This window comes from Protobothrops mucrosquamatus, unplaced genomic scaffold (assembly GCF_001527695.2).
Source record: "Protobothrops mucrosquamatus isolate PMUCROS unplaced genomic scaffold, P.Mucros_1.0 scaffold_214, whole genome shotgun sequence".
Classification (NCBI taxonomy): domain Eukaryota; kingdom Metazoa; phylum Chordata; class Lepidosauria; order Squamata; family Viperidae; genus Protobothrops; species Protobothrops mucrosquamatus.
In genome coordinates, this window is record NW_015386290.1 from 17,385 (window position 1) to 44,394 (window position 27,010).

A 27,010-nucleotide genomic window follows, 5' to 3' on the forward strand; every position below is an offset into this window, starting at 1 on the left:
TCCTTGCACTTCCAGCTGCATAGACCATGGTGCTAGATGCTGACAGTTTTAACTCGGCAACAATTAGAACACCCAAGATGTTATAGTTATAACATTTATATTATATATTATATATATATTATATTATAACATTTTATTAGTGCTCATTCAGATGACGGGTAAGATAGCAAACCTAGGGCTTATCTGCTCTGTCCAATTGCACCATTGCCAGGATGGGCAAGCAACTATTTCTCTTTAAGACATCTAACAAAAATACTTAAAGGTAAAGATAAAGGTTTCCCCTGTCCAGTTGTTTCTGACTCTAGGAGACGGTGCTCATCTCTGTTTCTTAGCCAAGGGAGCCAGCATTGTCCAAAGACACTTCTGTGGTCATGTGGCCAACAGGACTATACACCAAGGTGGACGGAATTCTGTTACCTTCCCACTGAAGTGGTACCTGTTTATCTACTCACACTGGCATGTTTTCAAACTGCTAGGTGAGCAGGAGCTGGGGCAAGTAATGGAAGCTCACCTGTTGCATGGCACTCAGGTCTCGGACCCAGGTAAGCAAAAATACTTAACTTTCTTTAAATGGAACTGGATTTATATTTTGCCATTAATTTGGAAGCTCAAGGTGGCATAGATGCATAGTACCACATGAAGGAAGTTAGACTGAGAGAGCAGCTAGCCTTATGGAAGCCATGTGACAGGGTGAACTTGAACCCCTTCACTGCTTTCTGTATTCCTACTTGCATTGCTCTCACTATCCTTGCTGTGCTACCACTGCTTCATGATTCTACCTTTTCCATTCCAATGTTTCCTTCAGCAAAGGAAGCCATTCAATACATAAAGGCAACCATCCCCACCTGACACAGCATTAAGAATACAAACCAGGAGGGTCATTGTCTCAGTAGTTGAAAAAGCACTCCTAACAATGGAAGGGGTAGCTTGGAATTCAGTGTGTGTATACGATGTCTCTGTTGTTCATTCAACAGAATTCAGTATTGCCTGGTATACTTTCAAAGACATTTCCCATTCTTTGGGATGTTTATACGAAACAGTACTTTCTAGTGATTCCCATGTCTTGTGTGTCAGAAGCACTTTCACAATATGCCATATGGTTTAGTTCCTGATCTGTCTGATCTTGTTATTCTCATGAGAGGTTGCATCTAACTTTCTGCAGTGTGGTGGGATTCAAAGGAGATGTTTCATTGCAACACGACTCAGTATGGTCTGCCAAAAATCGTGCTAAAGCTATAGCTACTGTAATTGTTTTGAACAGTGCTTTTTTTCTTAAAAAAAAAAAAAAAGGTGCCGGAACTCACACACGTCATACAACCCGCTTTGCCTACCCTACAAGGTTCCATCCCAAAAAGGTGCCGGAACTCCATTCTGGGCGTTCTATGAGAAAAAAAGCCCTGGTTTTGAAAGGGAATGGTGTCACTTTCCTAATTTTATTAGTACATGTACAGAATATAATGTGCTGATATGTTCTATAAATGTGCGTTTATCCTACTTTTATACCACCCTCTCATAAATATGATAGTCTATAAAGAAATAAAATAATAATTCCTATCTAAAACAGCATAACATACATCTCTCTCTCTGTCTCTCTTTCTCTCTCTCTCATACACACACACAAAATTAAAAGTCATCCAAGTAAAATTGCTAGATATTCAATGCCCATTTAAGAAGTATGGTTTTTACTGTCTTCCAAAATGCAAGAAGCATAACGGTCAGGCACATCAGCAACTAGAGGTGTCAATCAGATACTAGGTTAAATAAAGTCCATAAATATTTCCAAAATCATTATATAAGAAATGCATTATTAACAACATGGGAAAAAATAAAATGTAAAATATATTTGAAAATTCCAGGGTGGTTGTCAACAATGGAAGCATTTGTACACCCAAATTTAGTGAACTTTGAAAAAATCTGGACATATAGAGATATTCTAAACTCTGAAGAGAATTTAAAATCTAAACAAGAAATGGAAAATCAGGGTATCAATCTATCATGGTGGGCACATTTACAAATGCAAGCTAGATATGATAAAGATGTTAAACTGTATGGATTTTATAAGTAACAAACTGTGTATGATAAGACGTTAACTTCTGATGAGAAACTAATTAAGAAAATGTATAATTTTCTATTAACTTTGAAAACGGAAAGTGAACAAGTTAAAGAAACAATGATAAGATGGGCGAAATTTTTTTGATATAATATAGAATTAGAAAAATGGCAAAATTTATGGGAAAGAAATTACAAACTGACAATGCAAACTTCCTACAAAGAAAATTTATATAAAATGTTCTATAAATGGCACTTGCCACCAGCAAGATTAGCAAAAATGTTTAAAACATGTCAGATAGATGTTGGAAATGTAAACATAAGTCAGGCACTTATTATCATGTTTGGTGGACATGTGACAAAGTAAAGAGTTATTGGAAAAAGATTTATACCTGACTAGAAAAGATGTTGGGTGAACATGTAGATTTTAAACCTGAACTTTTTTTTATTAGGTATAATGCCAGAAAAGACTAACAAACAAAGCTTATATTTGATTTTGCATGTCACAACAGCAGCAAGAATTATATTTGTCCAATACTGAAAAAATGAAGGAATACCATCAGATGAAGAAATAATTAAAAAAATACTAGAATGCGCAGAGATGCATAGACTGACTATGAGACTGAAAGAAAAAGAAGAAACGGAATATTACCAAACTTGGGACTTATTTTATCAATGGCTAGAGGAAAGAATAAAGGATTAGGAATTAAACATGTATTGGCGAATGTAAACTCAGACAGCACCTTTGTTGAAAAATTATTACTGAATGTATGGGGGGAAAACCCAATAAAAACTCTTACAGATACTAGGTTTTCTTCAAAATGATGAAAGCAGTATTATGCTGTTGCAATACAAGTTCCACTGCTTTTATCCAAGTGTGGGACATCACAATGCCAATGCAAAAGAGTCTGAGTTTATGGCACAACAACATGACCCTGATTTTCTCATCCTATTCAGGGGTCAACTTATTTCATAAAGTGAAGAGTGAAAAATACCTACCTTCTGTTCCATACCCATCTTACTTTCCATGGGTGTGGAATCATCAGCAGGGTCTCCTTAAATGCCCATACATGAAGGGCAGAATCATGCTGGATAAGATACCATATACCATGATAAAGGGCTGCTAGGCATGATTCTACCTGTTGATCCAGCAGGATCCCCAAGCCCAGATGGGCCCTTGAGTTACAGACATGCTCCTTCAGACAAAGCGCTATCCTGCCCACAATTCCCCAAATCAGTATTTTTCCATAAGATTCAGATGTTTACTGACGGACATCTAACTATCTATATATCTACTTTGTTCCTCACAGCCTCCAGACTTCAGCAAGACTGGGGTGGAAATGTACAATGAGATCACTCCCAATTGATAGATGACCTCTCCCAGTGTTTTCATTACATATACATGTTAAACAGTCATCAGTGGATGACTAAGCCCTGGAGTATTCCTCAATGTGACTGCTTTGTCCTCGAGACAAATAACTGAAACAAATTATTCAGGTAGAAGTGAAACCATTGTAAAACACTACCCCTAACCCTTACAAGTAATCCAAAGGGATATTAAGATTGACAGTAACGAGCATGATCAGATAGTGTAATGGGATCGGATGGAGTTTGGTCCCTCCATCCAAATCATGACAAGGTCCACCAACAGAGAAAGCAGTGATGTTTCTTTCCCATGTTCCTGAATCTTAACTAGAATGATCCTAGATAATCACTTTTTCTGGATCCTCTTAAGCTGACTTTCCACCACCCTCTTGATGATCTTGCAAAAGAAGACAAGTTTAGACACTGGGTGGAGGTTGTTCAGTACAGTCAGAAAAAAAATATATAATCAGAAATAAAGATGATTGTTTGGAAAAATGTGAGGACTAATGGCTTGAAATTTACTCTGAATTATAATTTGAAAGAAAACTTTTATAAGATGATGTATCATTGATATTTAACCCCTGAAAAATTGTCAAAAGTGTATAAGGGAGTTTCAAATGTATGTTGGGAATACAACTGCAAAAAGGTACTTTTTATAATCTCTGATGGATTTGTGATTAAAATAAGAAACACCAGGATCAGATTTTTACTTTAATTCAAAAGATTATTCAAATAAATATAAAACTGAAATCAAAAGTTTTCCTTTTTCATTCTTTTTGCACATTTCTTTTTGCTTTCTTATTTTTCTAGCTTTTGTTTCTTCAATATTTTAATCTTATAATAAAACTTAATAAAAATTATTAAAAAATAAAAACATTTTTTCAAGAGAGGGGGCACTACTTCCTCTTCTAAGGCAGCTGAATAGAATAGAATAGAATAGAATAGAATAGAATAGAATAGAATAGAATAGAATAGAACTGGAAGGGACCTTGGAGGTCTTCTAGTCCAGCCCCCTGCTCAAGCAGGAGAACCTATACCATCTCAGACAAGTGACTATCTAGCCTCTTGTTAAAAATCTCCAGTGATGGAGCGCCCACGATTTCTGGAGGCAAACTGTTCCACTGGTTAATTGTCCTCACTGTCAGGAAGTTTCTCCTTAATTCCAGGTTGCTTCTCTCTTTGATCAGTTTCCAACCATTGTTTCTCGCCCTGCCCTCTAGTGCTTTGGAGAATAACTTGACCCCCTCTTCTTTGTGGCAGCCCCTCAAATACTGGAACACTGCTGATATTAACTCCACCATAAGAGAGACATAGCCACCCCCCAAATCTAGCCATACCCAAGCTACCCTGCTGCCTCAAGGAATCTAATCCACAAAGAGCATTGTTCATATCATGGAGCACCATAACTGCTTCCCCAGGTTCCGTATGTCAATTGAATTCCAGGTTGCAATGCAAAGAGCAGCACCACCTACCTTACATTGGCTTATCCAAATGCATCAAGGCTTCGGCAACTATAAGCCATTAGGTGTGCTTATTCTAGGCAAATATTAGAATCAACAATAGCCAACAGAATTCTTAGTCAATCCTTGCTAATCTTAGCCAATTCTTAGTGAACAGAAGTGGCTAAGGGTTTAACCACATGTGGGTACATGATTATGACTTACCACATGATATAAATCTGAATACTTCCTAGTTCTTGGCAGGGCAGGCAGTGATGATTATTTTACTTAGACTGTGGAACTGGACTTACCATTGAATAAGTTCTTCTAAAACTAATAGATCAGGTCTACAGTTGTATTTGGAATGGGAATGTATGTGCAATGCCTACCGTACGTGGATTTTCATCTGGACATTGTCTGTACCTAGATTTAATTAGCTTCAGCAAGAATGCTGTATCATATGACCTTAGATTGTCATGAAATAGATAGAATCATGCCATACAACGTCCCATAAAAGTTATATGATGACTTGTAAAGCCTGTAAACTCTGGCTTCCATTTCTCTGGCTCAAATTTTATACTGCATCTTTAAAGCCAGAAGATGACTTCATCAGAACACTGTTCCACTAACCTACAGTAATAAAGAGCTAATCGTGACAAATCAAAATTAAATCCATTTCTGCATATAAAAGTAAATTCCAGTGAAGATGCTTTTATGAATCTTTACTAAATAAGACAGTAAAATTTCTTAGCCCATCAATTGAGTAATAAGGGAAAATCAAAACATTTCTGCCTTGCAAAATGTATCCAAGACATTTATAATAATCATAATGGCATGCCAGTCATTAGATTATAAGCAGACCTCTTAAAACGAATGTGTGAATATGTACTAACTATTGCATAGATCATTTTTAACACTGGGTCATGATAAATACAAGGGCCAAACAAAGAAAACTCAGCATTAACTGGAAAATCATATTTTGCTTTGCTATTCTGGGAGATGAAGCATATAATAAGGATATTTTCAGGCCTTAATTTCTTCCTAATCCTTCAGTACCAGTTCAAAGACAAACTGTTATCATTTTTCAGATCTGCCACCCTCAAAACCCAAAATGAAAAGAAAAACATTAATGTCTCATCCCAAGTTGTTGCTGCAATTAGAGAAAGGGGAAAAACATCCCTTTATTACTAATTCATACCAAACAAGTCTTAAGAATTGTTTGCAGAACATCTCTGTCTATGCCCTTCATGTGGTATCTCCTTGTCTGCTTGAATGTCAATGGTAAAAAAAAAATATCCCAATGGTTCTTATGAAGAAATTTCAGACCGATGAAATAAACCCAAAAGCTAGGAAGCAAGGCAAGGAGGCAGATTGTCTGCCAGCTCCATAAAGCTGCAACACTTTCAAAAACATCCTAGTTTGGCTAAGGATTCAAATGCACCCTATTTATGCCAGGAATAAATGGGCTCAGGTCTCAAATATACCTTATGGGATCACAGAGGTCCTAAGATGCTTATGAGCTAGTAGTGAAGCATCTTTACTACAACTTGCCTTGTCTGGAAGTTGAGTCATTAATTATGATTTCACAATTTAGTCTCTAAATGAACAATGTAATCTATTATGTCTACTCAGCAGGAAACTCTACTGCTCTTAATTTAAATACGTCAGTCAATTTGGCAGCGGGGTTATAAACATGGACACTGGTCAGTTCAATTATTTACTGGGGTTCAATCGACTGAATGCAGGAACATGAATATAGATCACAAAAGAATAAGATAATAATAGGTGTATAATCCATTATTCCCAAGACTACTATACAATATAATTAAAATTCTTTATAGAGCTACAGCCATAATAAAGATATAAACATCCTACAGCAATGGTTTTAATACAATTTAAGGTGGGTAATCTTTTGATTTTCAAAGTGAGCAGTCTAAACTTTTCCCCAATCATTCAGAGATAAAGGAAAGAGTAAACTATTCATAGATCAATGAATGTGAAAACTTATCCTTGAAGCTGTTTTTGTTCTGAATTTCTGTTGTGCACATAATGTCTCACAAATGTAGCATAATGGCTTCAAGCCTAAAATTCTTACCAGAGCCTTTCTGTTAATTCATATTTCATGTATTCATATACAAAATGTATATACCTTATATCTGTTTTAGATAATATTTGGTTTTTAAAATTGCCCCTGCTGAGCCACATGCCAAAATTATGAGAGAGTGACATTTGGAAAATGCCAGCACTGAGGACTTAAGGGAGGGAGAGAGGGGAAAAGGGGAAGGAGAGGAGGAGAGGAGGAGAGGATAGAAGGGGAGGGGAGGGCAAGGAAGGAAAGGAAAGGAAAGGAAAGGAAAGGAAAGGAAAGGAAAGGAAAGGAAAGGAAAGGAAAGGAAAGGAAAGGAAAGGAAAGGAAGACATCTGAGAAAGAGGCAATAGCAAACAACTTGCCAAGAACATGACATGGATATCCCCATGAAATCACTAGGAATCAAGCTTGATCTCAATGAGGCTTTATTGTAAAAATAAAGGTCCAAGGAGCACGAAGACGCCAATACTAAACAAGTCCTATTTTCTAAAACACTATGCCATAAATTCTCCCTATTATTGTTTGGCTACAGTTGTGCTTTAGGAAAAGGATGAAAAATCAATCAATAAAAGTCTGAACCCAGGAATAAGTCAGCAATGGCAAAAAAAACCAGACACACCAGCCTTAGTAGCTGTTTTCACTCTGCAACTTTCATGGAATGCTTAACAACAGATCATAAAGCTGAATTTCTGTCTCTTTCTGAAGTGGATGAGCTTGTTTCCCATTTTAAAAATGTCAAGGCAGCAGGTGATTTGATCCTAGCAAAAAAGCTTTAAAAATGTCGAATGGTAGACCCCAATTCTGGTGTTCTGATGTAGATGTAGATAGATTCAATAGTCCAGATTCCTGAAGATTAGAACTGATCGGTCCAAATATACAAAGGAGACATGATAGACCAAACTAGCCTCCACTTTTTAGCTTGTTGAGTGTAATTAGCAAACTAGGTCTATCTATTGCCACTGGAAAGAAATTGAGAAGTGCAGGGATGAGATGGTGTAGGATCAGGGGCCAGTTTTAAAAGAACTGTCTGATCAGTTCTTCATTCTTCACCATCTAGTTGAAAAATACATAAGGAACCTTTACGTGATCTTTTTGAGCTAAAGACATTTTTTGACTCCAGGAGAAACTGACACTCTTCTGTTGATCAATGCCTATTATTTCTATTGTGAAACATGTGAAAACAATTTAACACAGGTCCACTGGGAAGCTTCAAAAAACTTGTCACCTATAATCTGTGTTTACAAATGGCTGGAGGATGGTTGCATTTTGGCATTCCTTCTTGTCCTTACAAAACCCAACTTTTACCACCTCAAGCTCCTATGTCAACTACTAAATCTGTCTGGAGTCTTTCTATATGTAAATGATGCAGCAATCCTTCCTTCAACCCGTGTGGTTGAAAATGCTTAAATTTTCAGTAATGAACAGCAAGTTATTAATTAAGGTAAACCTCATTTATTTGTTTGTATATCTGACTTGTATACTGCCCATTTTGCCTAGTGGGTGACTCATTATAGTACAACCAACGTGGTTTTCTTTTCTAAATAGCTTGCTCCTTGTTATAGTCCTGGGGAATTAATGGCTCTAGAATCAAGCATATTCTTTGGTTTATAAATATCAGAACATGCATTTCCAAGGATTAGTCATTTGGAACCAACAGCTAATGGAGGTCGAAGCTGGGACCCCAAAAATTTCAAAACAAACTCTGTATTGTGCTAATCAGAATGGCAATACAGGTAGTCTTACATCTTACAACCAGCCACTTAGCAACTGTTTAAAGTTACAATGAAACCTCCAAAAATGGACCCCCCCACACACTCAAACTCATGAACCAGAATAGGAGGCCACCACGTTACCTAGAGCTGAAGACTAGATTGTGGGTTTATTTATTTATTAAAAACACATACTGGGAGAAGGCAATGGCAAACCACTTCTGAAATGCCAGCAAGAAAACTGCATGGAAGTGTCTATACAGTAACCAGGAAACAAGATCTACTCAACAATGTAATTACTTTTATTTTAATCAGTAAGCCTAACAGTTTCTCTTTTTCTATGTCTGCAAAAGTATTTCTTTTTTATCACATAAATTTATAACATGGGCTAAATATTTTTTTTAAAAAGAATCTATATATAAATTTAAATCTATAACTGCTGAGCATTTGCCAATAACAAAAGGAATAGTTTGCTATTTTGGGAGAAGTTTTAATTGGGCTTAAATCCCAAGGGAACTTGAGCATGCTGCCTGCAAAACCTAGTGTCATCCTGGTCTTTGCCAGAATTCTCTTTTGATCTGAAGAATAAGATCTATAAAAGCATCAATGAACCTTTTCCATCCTTGAGAAAACAACATTAGTTCAAAGACTGGAAATATAAAGAATAGCTGAATTCTTTCCAAATGATCTGGCTCAATGGCTGAAATGGAAAATGCAAGCAAACTTGACATGTTTTTTGACATGAATAAACTATCACAAGAAGCTATTTCTGAGTCCTGTCACTTTTTAATTGTTCTTCCCATTCTATTTCCATACTAATTTGCCCATATATATTTTTCTTAAAGCATGCATGACATTCACATTTCAGTATTGAGAATTTTGAATGTATACACTTTAAATGTATTCTGTTCATTTGTTTGCTTGATTTGGGGGTTAATGAAAAAAATTCAGAGAAAGGAGAAATCTGATGAACAAATTATGTTCCAAACCACAAGCAAAAAAATCAAGTCAATTCATCACAGAATTTACAACAGTACAGTATTCACTGAACGTCCCTGTAAATCAGGAGAAAGAAAGAAATCCAGGATTAGGGTTGGAGTCTCCCCAAATAGGGGGCACACAAACATATCCTGCACAACCTGGTTGTTTCCAGATTCGGCCCATGGACAGTTTTGCTATCACAATTGCTGTTGTGTAAACTAGGCCTGAATGTATATTTGACCATGGTTAATACTAAACCACAGTTTTGCTGAAACAGCTGTTTTGATTACTACATTAAAAGGCTTTCTAATACAAGCTTCAGTGTACTGGGGGGGGTTGCATTTAGCTAACCTTTTCTGTTTCAGCCTATATAACCTTTTCTGTTTCAGCCTATATAACCTGCTAGTATTAGTATTAACAACCATTCCAAGTCTAGGACAAGAGTGCATTTTATTAAAGCATGCAAACAGATGACGCCAAAGACCTGAGTCGGGCTATTGGAATGAATGAAATGAATCCAGATAGTTCAAGGGATGGGCAAGCTTATTTTGCTTGACTGTAGGGACTACCCAGTCATTGTGGGTTTGAAAGTTAGGCTTGACTGTTACTGTGGTACTTTTTCATGTAGGAAAAGTCTAAGGGGAAAAGGAAGGGTGGAATAGAAAAACATCCAAAGGGAAAATAAATATATAGTGAATGGGGAGCATCACATTTACAAGTTGGATTGCACTACATAGGTCTGTTTCAAAATACACACGACAGTAATTAAAGAACACTGTTTTAATTGAGTGTTTTTTGAAAGACTGGTACAGCCAGGTTATAGGGGGAAATGAATTACATTGGAAAAAGGGACACACTAGGTCAGGGGTAGGCAACCTTGGCTCTTTTATGACTCGTGGACTTCAACTCACAGAATTCCTGAGCCAGCATGACTAAGCATGGAAACTTCTCCCTTTCCCCTCAGCATGGCTGGCTCAGGAATTCTGGGAGTTGAAGTCCACGAGTCATAAAAGAGCCAAGGTTGCCTACCCCTGCACTAGGTCAAAGCCTCAACTCAATGTAAAGCAGGGGTGTCAAACTGCCGGCCCGCGGGCCTGTTTCATCATACCGAAGCTGCGCCCACCCCATTACCGGCAATGCAGAAAGAGTCACTATATGTCGTGACATGTCACATGACGTGGCAACCTTGACACCCATGACGTAAAGTCCTAACCCAGCATGGAATGAGGCAATTCAGGATGGCTTTTAACTTAGACAAGTAGAGGATAAAGTGCCTAAGTCTCCCTACCCCTGATTGTGAATCGGTCTACCCAGATATGCATTTAGGAAATGCAGCTCCTGGGCAATGCTGATGGATGCTGTAAAAGAGGACAAAAGCAAAACTGTTAGTATTACCTTTAAAAAAAGCCTACCTCTTAGTTGGCAAGGAAAAAATTGGCACAGAAGAATCTGATTAGGGCGCCCCCTGCGGCTAGTGTTCCTTATCACAGGCATTTATGTGTAGCGGGAAAAAAGGCATTTCCCGCTGCCCCCTGCAGTTAGTGTTCCTTATCACAGACATTTATGGAAAAAAGAGAAATAGATGTACAAATTAATTACGGAGTTAGTTTTAACCTCTCACTCGCGTCTGACTTTTGGTGACTTGATAGGCAAGTACTCTCCTATCAAGCACAGCATCTTTCAGTTATTGGATGTTCATCTTTATATCAGCTTTGATAGCTTTGATATCTTGATAGCTTTGGTATCAGGCCAGCAAACATATTTGCTTTTCCTTTCCACTTGATCCACTAACCATTCCTAGCATTACTGACTACTCTAATGAATTTGCACACCTGTCATGGCCAAAGTAAATCAGATGTAGTTTTCTGATTTTGATGTCTAGTGGATTTATACGACTCAGCACCTTTCTGTTGGTTGTTCTGGATGTCCAGGGTATACACAATAATTTGGGCCAACACCACAGTTCAAAGGCATCAATTCTTCTTCCATCAGCCATTCTTTGTGTCCAATTCTCAGACCCATATGTCATTATAGGGAAGACTATTGCTCTAACTAGCCTGCCTTTTGAATTTATATCAATATCTCTGCTTTTCCATTGCACTACAGTCTAAGGTTATCTTGCATTTGATTCCAGGTGTAGAACTGGAATCTAAAACAATTTTTGATACAAAGACAACAAATTCTTGAACTATTTCCTCCATGTTGATTTTAAACATCCAAGGTTATGGGAAAGAGAAAACTAGATGTACAAATTAGACCTGTGTAAAACAGACCATTATAGCAACCCAATTTGCAATAGTGCCTTACTTTGAAAGGTTGAATCTCTTCATCTTGATACCATACCAGAAATGGACCCCCTTGATTCAGCTGGCTACTTCAATGCAATGCAAAGAATCACATGTAGCTCCCTGCAGCAGTTAGACCCGCTCTGATCCAGTAGTTCAGAGGGGATTCCCCCACTTGAAGGCTCGACTTTCAGAGGACACTTCTGACAAAGCTTCAGTAAATCAAGGTGCTCTTCAAAGTTTGGCACAGTATGTATTGCTGTCACTATATTGCACCATGTTATTGCCTAGTTTTTGCTTTTGGAGTGGTTCTGTACAACGACTGTGTTCTCTTTTGAAAAATACCAATTGACTTATAATTTAGTTAATGTTTCTCATTCCTATTCTCATTTGGTTTCTCAGCTTATTTAATTTCCTATTTTATCCTATTCCTTCCCTTCCTTCTATTCTTGTACAATACATTCCATTCTGTTCCAATGTTTTATTTCGTTTAAAGTCAATAATGATTCAGTTACTTCTTACTTAGGTTTAGTATTTTTACTTAGCCTTTTTGCTCAGGTTCATATTAAAATGCAACTTACTTACTTACTTATGAATATTGGGAAGCTGTGCATTTCCCTCAATATGCTGTTTCCTTTTTCAAAGTGCCATCAATTCTACGATTATTAAGATAATTGTCTACTTGATTATTATGGTTCTGAGGCAATGCACTTTGTCCTTTGATGGGAAATTATATATCTGACCATTTGAAAAAAACATCAACCAGCTAGTGACCCTCCACCATCTGTTATACAAAGACAGGGCCATATGCTATCTTTGCCAAATCAATGTATAGGAGTATATCAACAAAAATGAATTTAGAAAAAAAGGAAGTGTATAATTCAGAAATTCAGAAGGAAAGCAAAAAGAATCTAACAAGTAATGAAACTATATTCAAAAATTGGTTGCTTGAACATCATTACTAAACGGATGGAAGATACACTGTCTAGACCATACCAGATACTTCTTTGTTTTTCTACCTCTTCCTTCCTCTCTTAGTCCCATGTACCAAGCCATTTATCACTTCTAGGTAGCTAAGCATAGTTCTTGTACCAGTTGCCAGTCTTCAAGTTGTTGGAATGGAACAATCAGTTCCAGTTACCTGGAGGAGACTCTGGAGATATGGAGCTCAAGTTGGTCTGTTACCTACAGTGCCTACAAGTAATAAATAGGCTTTTCCAATTTATTCAGAGCTATTATATGTCTATGGAGATTCTCGGTCGTCCATGTCATGGTTGTCCCAAAGGTGCTTTTTTCAAGATCTTTCTATTCCCCACCATCCAGTCAGAGCTGAAAAAGCTTCTTGGATGAGAAGTAAAACATCTTCAAAGAAAAAACAAGAAAGTCCAGTTAGTTCTTGAAAAAGCACCTTTGGAAGAGCTATTAAACCTGTCATAATGTAGTAATAGAGAATTAGACATAGAATAAGAATAATGGAATATCCTTCCAAAGTTGATCATTTTTCTCACAAAGTACTAGCTTGCTATCTAGAACTAACCAGGAAACCCAGTAATTTCCATGGAATGAGATACGAGCAGACATATTATCCAGTGGGGGATTCAAATATGTGAACAACTGGTTCTTTGTGTGGATGCCACTTCCGGAAATCATTCTAGGCCTGGGTAACAAAAAATTAGCTACTGGTTCTGCCAAACTGGTGCAAACTGACTGAATCCCACCATGATATTATCTAAATTAGATAAGAATTGGTTCCTGTGCAGAAAAGGGTAGGGAGAACTGAACAATGTAAGATGAGGCCAGATGAACCAATATGCTCACAGATAGAGTAGAAAGCTGGAGGGAGGGTTATCACACTTTAAGCTTAGTCTCCAATGCTTCTACTGCCCTTCTAAATATGCTGCCCATTATGGAATATTTTGTTCATTTGGATCAATAGTATCAGGTCTCCCAGATCTTCCCAGCAAAAGTGCCCACACCCTGACATTGTGCAGCTCAAATGTCAACTTTACAGCACAAAGGAAGCATGAGAATAGAAGGAAATGCACCATGTTGAAAAAGCTACTCCACAGCCTCCCCAAAAGTTAGCTTCAAGGGTGTATGAATAGACAAACTCCACACCGAGGAGGCTGCCAGCTGTGTCCAAAGGGTTGGAGGACTTTGATTCTCTTTGTCAGGATGATAAGTCATCTGATGTAGAACTTATAGATCAGGAATCAACTGGCTTAGCATAACCTGTACCACAGTCAATAGATGATCATTGAATTAATCTGCAGAAATATAAATCTCACTTATGAGCTCTCCAGATTTGCCACTATATGGCAGACAGCCATATTCAAATGTCTGGATTGGATCCTGGACCAGATTCTCATCTCATAGAAAAAAAATACAAAACAGTCTTAGGGCTGCCTTTAAACAAATCTGGTGTAATGTCAAGAGATGAACAGTGATATTTTCAGATCTAGCCCAGCATAAAGATGATACCCAAAAGATGATATTGGTCTGTGTTTTGACAAATACATACACAAAAGCTTGAAAGATGTCTAAGAAAGACAAGTTTCAATCAATGCTTTCCTTGTTGTAGACGGGGCATAGAGTTCCATTATGTCTGCTGCTTCTAATAAAATCACCACAGACATAGCATTAAAACACAAATGTCATGAGATGCCTGTCAAGCAAATAGATAAAGTGGCTCAAAAAATAGCAAATGGCTTGATCAAGTAAAAGTCGTATCTTCTTAGATGTTTCCTCATGAAAAGGAAATAATAGAAGCATCCCACCCCCAATAATAGAGAAATATTTGCTGCTGCTCCATTGTTTGATTAAACACATAATAAATTCCTAATGTCTATCTTGAATAGTTGCAACCCAAGACAAAAGAGATTTGAAAGAAAAGATATGGGACTAATATTATCAGGTGCCATTGATTTTAGAGGAAGTTCTCAGTTTTGGAGTACAGTCTCTTTTTCTTGTAAACCATAATGATTTACAGCTGAGTCTGTCTTTCATTCCAGATTATGATTAGAGAACAAATAGCAGTGTTTTCCATTTCTAAAATTCTGATATTGCAACATCAAGAGATCTGGCAGGTAGCCATAATAATCCATAGAGGCAGGGGAAATAAGATCCAAGCATTACAATGGTAGAACGTTAGGAAAGTAAATTCCTGGTACCAATATATTATCCCACTTTCCTACAGATGGTTTGGCAGCATCATTCAGTAACTTGCATTATGGGAGCATTATATCAGATTATGTTTGTATTTATAAAGTATACTGATATCAGAGTGTGATAAGTGGAAAAACTGAATAAAAGAAGTAACATCAAATGTTTGGCATTTGGGAATGGGGGTGGGACTATGATTCTTAGGCATCTTCTGATGTGATATTGATAGTAGTTATTGAACCTGACTTCAAAAATAAGTCTAATGAGGCTAAGAAATAAGAATCAACATTTATATTTGTACCTCTGATTTGGCAGGATTTCCTTGGATGGTGATTTCTGGCACACACTACAGAACCTGGAAGGAGCAAAACATCCATTTTACCCTCTTAGCCAATAAGGGCCTTGAAATCAGGAAGAATATCACTTTCAAACCAGCCAACAGGGAAACTGACTTTGATGATAGTCTTTTAGGTGTGCTCATTTTAAAGGCAGACAGTCTGGGGAATGACTGTACTTCAACTGGGAAGAGTTGTTGGTTCATTATCACCACTTCTCAGGGTATTTATGAGATGTGGTTGAAGAGAGAACAACCCTTTGAGATGCTTCCTGGAAGGTGATTCATCGGCTTACTCATATGGAACTTCTAACCATTTTTTTTTTAAAAAAAAATTATAGAAAGTATCCCAAAAGAATGAATTTCTGTATCACCCTTCTCATTTCCTGATCTAAAGAGATGGTGAGCTCATACATTTCTCAATTGCAAACAATGGAACTAGAAGAAAGCACTCTAATGGAGGGAAAAATCTGAAGTCATGCCTATGCAATGCTGTGTTGTTGTCTATGTTTGGAGAGCTACAATACTTAAGACACAATTGCAAGAGACCTTTCTGGCAAGAGACCCTTCTTGCCTTTTCTTTCCTTCTCATTTCTCTCTCTCTTCATGGAGAAAAAGAGCATCAGTATCCTAGAACAATATATGTTTGCTTTTTGCTCCACTGTTTCCTCTTTTCCGGACATCCCTGTCCCCTGGGGCATGGTTCTTCCATCTTTTGCAGAGAGTCACAGAATCAATAACCAGTTTGCAGACAAGTTCAACAAAGAAAGGGTGCATAGTCTGCCTGAAGCTATTTAATGTCAGCAAGGATGGTGAAATCTACACCAGGGGAATCTAAAAATCCTGAAGAGAATGTTATGGATAGGTCTTTAATGAAAAAGAATCAGATTTATAAAAAATAAATGTAACAGGACATGTTAACAAAGCTTTTACAGAAAGCTGAAGAAGAAGGTCCTAAATAGGAAATATGCATGACATTGTACTGAAACTCAAAACTATAACAAGTTTCATTGAAGACAGGAGACTTAATGCTTAGGGCTTATAGGTCTACCTTGAGCAGACACAACTATTCAGCCACAGATTAAATAAATTTGGAATTTGAGGAAATAAAGATAATTACTTTAAATAGCACATCCCCAAATCAGTTTATGTCTATTATATTATGAGCCATTTCAGTTGAATAAAAAGGCTAAAATCTGTTGAACACAATCCCGGAATAGAATGATTTGTTCTTCAGATATTTGAGGTGGCATTTCTCTTCCCTCATTCATGGAAAAGTTTTCTGTAATTCCAGTGAAGGACAATGTTTCTTACTTTGATCAATCCATCTCCTGTTCTTCACTGGAAGCTGAAAACTATCTATTTTATTCCCCCTTTTCATTACCTGGTACAATTTCATTGATTCAACCTTTAATGCCATAGACTGTCTTTTAAGAAACTCAAGCCACACACATGGTCTTCATCAAAACAAAATGTTTCGTTTTGTTCTACAGCTGCCATCAAAAAGAGATTATGGCATACCTAACTCCTTCAATCATCATATAATTTAGCCTCCAGATCCTTTATCATCTTTGTTGCTCTTCTCTGCACACTTTCCAGGGACTCAATATTTTTTATATCATTGTGACCAGAATTGGACACAGTATGCCAAGTGTGGTCTTACCAATACGGTTAAAGCAGTACTATCACTTCTCATTATCTTGATACCATCCCTCTGTTGATGCAGCCTAGGGCTGTATTGGCTTTTTGCCAGCTGCAGCACACTGCTAGCTCATACGTAAATGGTAGACCACTAGGACACTTAGATGTCTCTCATAGTTACTACTATTGAGCCTGGTACAGCGTATTCTATACCTATGCATTTGGGTTTTTTTGTTGTTGTTTCTTCCTAAGCGCAGGGCTTTACTATTCTCACCACTGCATCTTGGTGGATAGGGCCCAATGCTCAAGTATATCAAGATCCTTCTGTATTTTGAGTCTATCTTCCAAAGTGTTAGCAATTTTTCCCAGCTTCATGTCATCTGCAAGTTTGATGAGTTCCCTTCTATCCCTTCTATCTACATCATTTATGAAGATGTTGAAGAATATTGGGCCCAAGACCGATCCTTGAGATACCCCACTGTATGCTTCCCTCCATGTAGTTGTAGTTCCATTGAAGATTAACTGCTGAGTGTGGTTGGTTAGCCAATTGCAAATCCATGTGACGGTGATATTGTCTATCCCACATTGTTCCAGTTTACCAAAAAGTAGATTATGGTCTACTTTGTCAAATGCCTTGTTGAAATCCAAGTATTCTATGTCCACAGCATTTCACTGATCCACTAATTTAGTTATTTTTGGCTTTCATATGATTCCAGCTAGTCTTTCATCCAGGTATTGTTCATCAGAATTGACCTGACCTTCATATGTGAGCTATCAGGATAGCATATATGCGGTCTGTATATATGAGTATGGATTTTATTTGTGCTCTTAGAATAATACTGAAGCATAAAAGAATCCTTTGCTCGATTGCTTTCTTGTAAAAACTAAAAACATTAAGGCAAATTACAGAATTTGAGAAAATGCTAATATAAAAGCATGCTTCTGACATTTTGTTTACGATTGTTTATTTAAACCACTTGCTCCAGGAGCAAAAAGAAAGAAAGGGAAAGGGTGATTCACCTCTGCTTCAATTAGCGGGACTCATCCGGGTGCAGGATTAGAAGGGAAGGGATTGTTGAGAAGCTGGAGGCAGTCAATGAGAGAGGAGTCCAGTTTCTATCTCCTTGCTCCCATTTCAGGGTAAGATTAAGCTAATTCCAGGAATGGGCTCGGACAATACAGCTGCGGGGTTGGAAAAATGCTTCCTCTGGCTATGACAGTTCAGTTCCAGTTGCACTGAAAGACAAAGGGGTTCTTCAGAGAGGAGTAGGGAAGAAGTGTAAAAACAAGAGTAGGATTAGAAACCTGAGACTTTGGGGATTTCCTGAATAAAGTGAATCAGTGGTCTGAGTTATTTGGCATTTTCCTTCATAAATGATTATCTGTTTGACTTGGCTCTATGTGTTGAGATGATGAATTTTCTTGACATCTCTAGCAGGTCATCTTCCAAGTGAGTTCCATGGAAAATGGCACCTCTGCCCAGAAGAGCCTATAATTTAGAATAAAAACACCTGTAATTGTAAAGTTGGATCCTTCCAATTGGCTTTTTGGATTTAAATCAGAACCTAAATTGCTTACAAAAGGAGCAGAAGGAATTAAAAGGCTTTAAACATTTATATATATATAATTGGTTTTCAAGTCTTCAGGCAAGTAATGAATATATGGCATCAGGTAATGTTGCAAAAACATCCATAGGGTGGATGGAGAAAAGATGATAGCTTGGTGAACCATACATGAATTGACTTAACAAGACTTTATAAACCAATTAAGAAACAACAGAAGGACAGTATGACTCTTGCACAATTGACAGAAATAAGAACTTTATATTTAGCCATGTTTCCATCACATATAAAAGGCATGACTTCTTTAAAATAGATTTTTCCCCAACTGAACTCCTATTTCTACTATTTACATTCTGCATTCCAGATTGTAAAATAGACTTATTGCTCTTCTGTTGAACGCACTGTTCTATACAGATCTTTTTATAATAGTGCTACAGTGCCAAATTGACTGCCATGACACCATTCCTATATTATGGTGCAATAAACCTCTTTTAGCCAGTTAAGTCCCCCCATCTGTATGATGTATCAGTGAAATGTACAATATTGTAATAGAGCTTTTCTATTGGCAACAGAAATTTGTAATTTCTAAACAGTGTACCAAGGATATTTGGAAAAAAAATGGAAAATATCTATTTTAAAATATAAATAAAATCTTAGAAACATAGAAAAGTGACAGCAGAAAACAACCTAGTGGTCCATCATTCCTTTCAAACTCTATTGTATATATAAAATGCATAAAAAGGTACATTTCAAGGGTTGAAAACAAGTGGAATCTATAGTAAGCATAACCTAGAAAAAGTAAAAAAACTGTGAAAATCTTAAAATCCAATTGCCTCTTGAAGCATAATTAGCTTCAGAATCATAATCAGAACAGAACAGCTTCAGAAGCATAACCAGAACAGAAACTATATGCAGTGATGCAAAGACTATGATGCAGTTAAAATAACACTTAAACCAGGGGTCCCCAACCCCTGGTCTGTGGACCAATACCGGGCCAGCAACTGGTCCATACAAACAAGCAAACCCCCATCCGTGGGATGCAGGCAGCACACTCTCTGGTCCGTGGAAAAACCTTTCTTCACAGAACCGGTTCCTGGTGCCCAAAAGGTTGGGGGGACCTCTGACTTAAACCACTGCAAAGAGATGTGCAGAAATGAATGATCAGGCTATTTCTAGTCCATGTGATTATTGTGTGATCTATTATTTTTCTTCTCATGATGTCTAATATTTAAAAATGGTACATAAGCTCCCTTGCAATTTAAGTGTGGCAGCACGAAACACATATAGGTTTCCTTACTGTTTCCTTTGCTGAAAAGTTGGGGGAATTCCTAAAGCTGCTGTTCATTTACTGACAGTTTGCCTGGTTATAATAAAGATATTAATCTGCACATAGTATGCTTCTTAAGTGCCAAAGTGACTCATTGAAAGCTCTGAAAAAAAATAGCAAGACATCACTCTTTTAAAGTGGTGGACATTTTTTTATTTGAACTAACGCAAGCATTATGGAATTTGCATACTTTGAAGAATCTGTCTATAGTTAAAGAACTGGTTAAATTTGGAAATATTTTGAAATGATACAACTCCACCTAAAGGATCTTTTCACCATTAACTTTTAAGAAAGTTTAGAATAAAAAAAATTCCCATTTCTGCCCTTGCATATGGGCAAACATATCTAGGCTCCATTTGGATTTGGAGTAGATGTTACTATCCTGAAGGAATGTATTAACTTTTGCAGGATGTTGATTTTATTAACTTTACCTCTTTTATGCCTGTAACCCATCTTGAATGGGAAGAGTTGTTCTCAGAGTCAGGCAATACACACACACACACACACACACACACACACACACACACATGTATGTATATATGTGTGTGTGTGTGTGTATAAAATATATATAAAATAACTGCAATTTCGTTAAACATAAAAAAGTCTTTTATTTGGCTATATTTTCATATAATTGCTCATGCCCGTTGAAGTCTCGCTTTAACTAGCCAACCCAACAGCATTGCCAAATGGGATAGTAAGTTAGGGGTGGGGGCATTTTTTGAAAGTGAAAGAAATACTTATGAACCGAATCCACCCTATATGGAAATCAATAGAATGTAAATTCATTGACTTAGAGGAAATTAATTTGACCTTAATGGCAAATCACTGAAAGGAAGGAATGCTAGAATATAACATCTTCCTCTGATTAATGTTCTTCAGAACACGAAATTAAAAGCATCAGACCCAACAGTCTCTCCAACTGAAATGATACTGGAAAGAGTAACAAAATAGCACAGCACAGTATGATGCATGAGATGGACAGATGCCAAGGGACCACCTGTCTTTACCTTGGACCAAGTGCAAAGAGTTCTCCAGGGTTTGAGTGAAAGTTCATGTCTCCAAGTGCTCCTCAACATTAAAACGGCTTCCCCCATGTATTGAAATGTAGCATGTCAAAGAAAGGATGAATCCAAGGTCAACTTTTTACATGACAGGAAATCTCTTTTAACATAGAAGAGCACTGAAATGAGGAGCCCCAATCTATAACCCCAAAATCAAGGAATTATAGAGGCTTGAAAATTATAGGCTCTAAGAAGGCTATTGAACATAAGAGAATCCAAACTGAAACATTCCTAAACTATGCCTGCTCTCCCTAGAGAAGTGGTTCCATTGTCAAACTGCTCTTACTATTGGTTACAATTTGGTTTAATATTTCTAGATTATACAAAGAACCTTAGAGCTAAGGAGAAGTGGAAGATTTTTTTTGCAAAATTTCTGTTCTGGAGTAAAACTGATTTTCATACTCAAAGAACCACAACCAAGTAGCAAATGTAATATCCTGATGTTGTAATAACTTTCAGTAATTAGGAGGTACCAAGAATACCACAATGTAGTTTTCCCAGAAATCTGATAAACCTAATGCTAAGTACTATTATAAACAAAGATGTTACTTTCTCCACCTAAAGGAACTCATAACCCTGCTTTGCAGAGGGCAAATTCCATTAGTTGCTACTATCAGTAAAGTAAAAGGAAAATGCCACAAACTTTAGTAACATCCTTCATGGAGGAAAGGAAGACAAAGTCCCAGAACATTGCTCAAAATGATTCAGAGGGGGGGGAAATGCAAAATATAGGGGAGAAATAAGTAAAGACAGAAGGTTGTTCTTATCAGTTTTCCAGATATAGTGAAAACACTGGTTTCCTTCCTTCCCAGGACTTAATAACAGCCAGCTCTATTTCAAAAAGCCTGATGTCATCTCTTAATCTTTTTCAAAGGACAAATATGGGAGAATGGATCCTCCACCGTCAACATCCTTAGATTCATACTAAATTCTGAACAATGTTGGCACACGTAGAAATGTACAGTATGCACTTAGGCTCTGCCCGAATGAATCATATGTGCAGAATACAGATCACATGCAATGTTTACATATGAAAAGGGTTTTGTTGAAGTTTTCAGAGGAAGATGGTTGTTCATGTCATACCTCTCATTCTACTTGAAGAAGGCAGTCCTGAAATACAGCACCTCAGCACCAAGCCATACAGGGCTTTGTGGATTAAAACCAGCACTTATGTGGCAGCAGCAGCAGCAGCATTATGAAATGCACCACTTTTACTGTATTTCTGTGAGAAGATGCTTTAATTGTACCAATAGAAGAGAATATTTGTAGCTCAGGGTAGAATTATGGGGTCCTGGGTTCTCTCTGAGCTTGGTTATTTTCTTGCAGATGTTACCAAATAAGGTAACTTCATCAGTCTAGAAGGGAGTGGATTTGCTCTCATTTTATATATAGTGCAGGGGTGTCAAACTCAATTTCACTGAGGGCCGCATCAGCTTTGCGGTTGCTCTTGGGGGGTTGGGTGTGTGTGGCCAGAGTGGGTGCAGCCTACTAGGTGGGCATGGATGGAGTGGATGTGGCCTACTGGGTGGGCGTGGCCAGTTCTACATCATTCGCGTCAAGGGTGCCTGTGGGGGCCTGAGCAGGAGTGGGACAGATCTGAGGGTCTCTGGCAGAAGGGGCTGGGACCGGGGCAAGTGCCAAGATGGCCACCACAAAATTGTACATTGGCTCCCAGCTGGTCTGGGCCAGGGCCAAGGCAGTGGGGGCCGTTCCCTCACTGTTTCCAGGATGGCTTCGCGGGCCACATGAAACCACTTCGCGGGCCGCATCTGGCCCCCAGGCCTTGTGTTTGACATGTCTGTACTAGTGGTTTGCTTTGTCAGTGTTGATGGGAATGATTTTGGTGTTAATCATGGTGTTAATCTATGCTCACCTGTTTATTGCTGGTGAGGAGGTGTTTAGATCTTTTTGGTTTTCTTTTTGGCTTTTGACATTAGACCAAGGGTAGGCAACCTTGGTTCTTTTATGACTCGTGGACTTCAACTCCCAGAATTCCTGCTGGCTCAGGAATTCTGGGAGTTGAAGTCCACGAGTCATAAAAGAGCCAAGGTTGCCTACCTCTGCACTAGACCAACCATCAAGAAGTAAACAATATTCCAAGGAATTACTAGCACAGACAAATAAACAGTAAACAACAGCCTAATCAAAGATCCACCAAGACCACTCCCACCAACACTAGTATATGAAAACAAACCCATTCCCTTCTAGCACTGATGTTACTTAGTTTAGTAATGAAATGTCTGCAAGAAAATAACCAAGCTCAGAGAGTGCCAAGGACCCCACTGTTTTAACTGTGGAAGAAAAAAAATGGAGATCTGATTAGGGATTATCTTTATGGCATTTTAGGCAAACTTGCACATTTATTTTTTGGAAAAGGCATAGTGTGTATACCGCAGTCATTATACAGTACACTACCTTAAAAATGGAGAAAATAGCTTGAGAGTACAAATAGTTGAACAATACAATTTTTACTATCATAATTGTGGTTGAGAACAGAGGAAACTTGACTTAAGCAGTCATGGGGATAGATTGTCCTCAGTAACGCTGCTTTTTTTATGATCCAGCTTGAAGAGATGAAGTTAGTGTTCACCAAATAAGAGAGGGGAAAGCAAATCTAAGCTAATCAGGAGGTGGGATTTAGATTGTTAGATCAAACAAGAGAATCAAGAATCAGTGCAAATTATGAGCTATTTAAAAAGTGGATTGGATAGATTTATAGGAGAAAAAATAAAGATGAAGAGTTCATTTTTAATGTTTTAATATTTCAGAGTAAGGGGATTATATTTCCTGACTGGTTGTGAACATCTGAAAAACGTCATAGGCTTGAAAAACCATCAAATTACTGAATTTTCCACTTTTACTTAGGCGGAGCTTACAGTATCCTCTCCACTCTGAGTTTTCTTTCATTGCCAAGATCCCTTCCCAAGAACTTGTGGACCTCATTATCTTCTGACATTCAACCCCCAGAACTATCCACGTGGGCTGGGTGAATATCTCTGGATGACACCCCTGAGAGTGGTTCTGATTTAGATACTATGGTAATATTTTGCCGATGTGAAGGTGAGCTCCAAGTGAGAAGATATCATTTAATGACAGACAGCTTTAGCTTTGTGTCTGTGAATGACCATACTAGTTCTATTCAATCACAGTGCTTTTCAGGTAGAAACAATGAAGCAAAACCTTACAGAATTGTTTTAGTGTCCAGTCTTGCTTGCAAGATATTTCTTCTGTCAGTAAAAACATTTAAGATGTAATATTTAACATGTTAGTAGAACTTGGGAGGGTAGAACTTTGGATGATTGCGTAGAAAATGAGAATGTTCAGTTACTTTTGTATCTATGGATATACTCCCCTTTGTTCAGTATCGTAGCAGTTTTATGTTCCTTTTCTGTGATCTAAGTATCAACCACAGGCATTTGGTAGCAGCTATGAACACACTGTAGGATGTGACAGATACCCATTTCATCATTTGCATGATGAAGTTACAACTACAATGACATTTCTTGAATTCTAGTTACTGTTGCAAGAAATCCTTTCCATAAATAAAAGCCGCATTAGGCATATTAACTGATAATTTCCTGAAATGACAAACATGCTAAGATAATGAAACAAAATGCTATGATGATTAAAGACCAGGAGATTTTGGTATCTTCTAAGGAACTGTCCATGGTCCAGGATGTCCTCCTTTTCAGACTAAATAATTGATAATATAGCTTTCTTTAAGATGTTTTTGCCAAGTCCAGCTTTTAAATCTGTAATTAATGGTTCCTTGGTATAGTTTGCATGTAATTATATGTGTATGTAATAATGTGTATATGGATAAAGTTTTTCCCAGGCTTTGGGCTAGGGTAGATGGAGCCTCTTGCTGGGTATATGATACATTTGTTTTGCTGATCAGATTCACTATCTTATTGTTTTACATTCCATTTTTGATTGTATATTTGTTGTCTTGTATTTTTGCTGTGAGCTGCCCAGAGTCAATTGGAGTCAGGCAGTGTCAAATGAAATAAATAAAATATGATTGCCTTGAAGGTATTACTTGTGCCAAATTATAGCATCAACAACAAATCCATGTTATTTAAAAGATATGTCTAGTGGGAAATAAAGCTGGAATGTTGAGCGAGACATTACTGTCCTATACTGAGATGAATGTGGAATGAAAATGCAATAGTATTCTATAAATCACACTTCATTCTTAGAAGGTATGTGATCATGTTTTGTGTACTGCAATTATATTTAAAACAAAGAAAAATAACTATGTAGAGCACAAGCATACATTTGGATGTGCTTCTAAGAAAATAGATATAGAGCAGCAGCCTAAGCCACAGTACCAAAATACATGTTGATAGTTGCATACATAAAGGATACAGCAGGTTTGTAAATAGACTAACACTTTCCCCAGCTAAGTTGGCTCTACAATTGCATTATATATGGTGATCCAAAAGAAATTATGAAAATCTTACAAAATTTTAATGTTTTAGTCTTTCCAACCCAATGTTATGTTTGAGGGGGGGGGAAATAAAGAGGCTCTGGATTCTGTCTGTCCATCAACAGAATAACTCTTTTAAAACAAAATCAGTATATGGAACTAAATGTAGTGTTATGAGAGAAGCTGGTAAAAGAAAGTTCTTCTCTTTTCCAGAAACACACAAAGGCAACACAATCCTAGTAAAAGATGCAGGATGTATGCACCCATATGGATTAGACCCTCCCCAAAAAATATTGGATGCCATGCTTGACATGGTTTTCCTACCTTGTTTTCAAATAAAGTTTCTCTATTTGTGTGTGAGACAGAGAGGGAGAGAAAGGGAAAGAAAGAGAGAAAGAGAACTTAGATACCTGGCACTGACAGATAGGAAATGCCAACATTTCTGTAAATTAGACTGATATTAGAGCAAAAGCTACCAACCTTTTTAGGAATATGTGGAAACTCACAAAATGGCTACTGGCAGCACTATTGCCCATTCAGGGGATGGGAGCTAAGGAGGACATAAAAAGAACTACAATAATTTATTTAAAATCATTCATAGTAAAGATGGAGGCAGTGTAGGAAGCAGTATCGGATCACGAAAGGGAAAAAAATGAACCTAGGAAACTACAGACCAATCAGTTTAATATCAATACTTGGGAAGATCCTAGAAAAGATAATCAAAAAACAGATCTGTGAACAACTAGAAGCATAAAAAGTTATAACTAGTAGCCATCACGGGTTTGTTAAGAACAGATCATGCCATACCAATCTTATTTAATTCTTTGATAAAGTAACTAAACTAGTAGATCAGCGAAATGCTGTGGATGTAATATACTTAGATTTCAGAAAGGCATTTGATAAAGTAGACCACAACCTACTCCTTGGTGAGCTAGAAAAAAAGTGGAATAGACAATTTCACCACCAGATGGATCTGTAGCTGGCAGGCAAACTGTACTGAACAAGTAGTCCTCAACGGCACTATATGAACATGGAGAGAAGTAAGCAGTGGGGTACCACAAAGTTCCATCTTAGGCGCAGTATTCTTCAATATCTTCATCAATGACTTAGATGTGGGAATTGAAGGGGAACTCATCAAATTTGCAGATGACACCAAACTGGCAGGAGTAGCCAACACCCCAGAAGACAAACTCAGGATCCAAAAAGATCTTAACAAACTTGTACAATGGGCCCTAGCCAACAAAATGAGTTTCAATGTGGAGAAAAGCAAAGTTTTACATTTAGGCAGGAAAAATCAAAGGTACAAATACAGATTGGGCAAGACCTGGCTCAAAAACAGTAACTGTGAGAGGACCTTGGAGTCCTAGCAGACAATCACTTGACTATGAGCCTGCAATGTGCAGCAGCAGCCAAAAAAGCTAATACAATCCTGGGTTGTATAAACAGAGGCATAAAATCAAGATCACACAAAGTATTAGTACCGCTTTATAGAACTCTAGTAAGACCACACCTGGAATACTGCAGCCAATTTTGGTCACCATATCACAAAAAAGATGTTGAGAATTTGGAAAAAATTC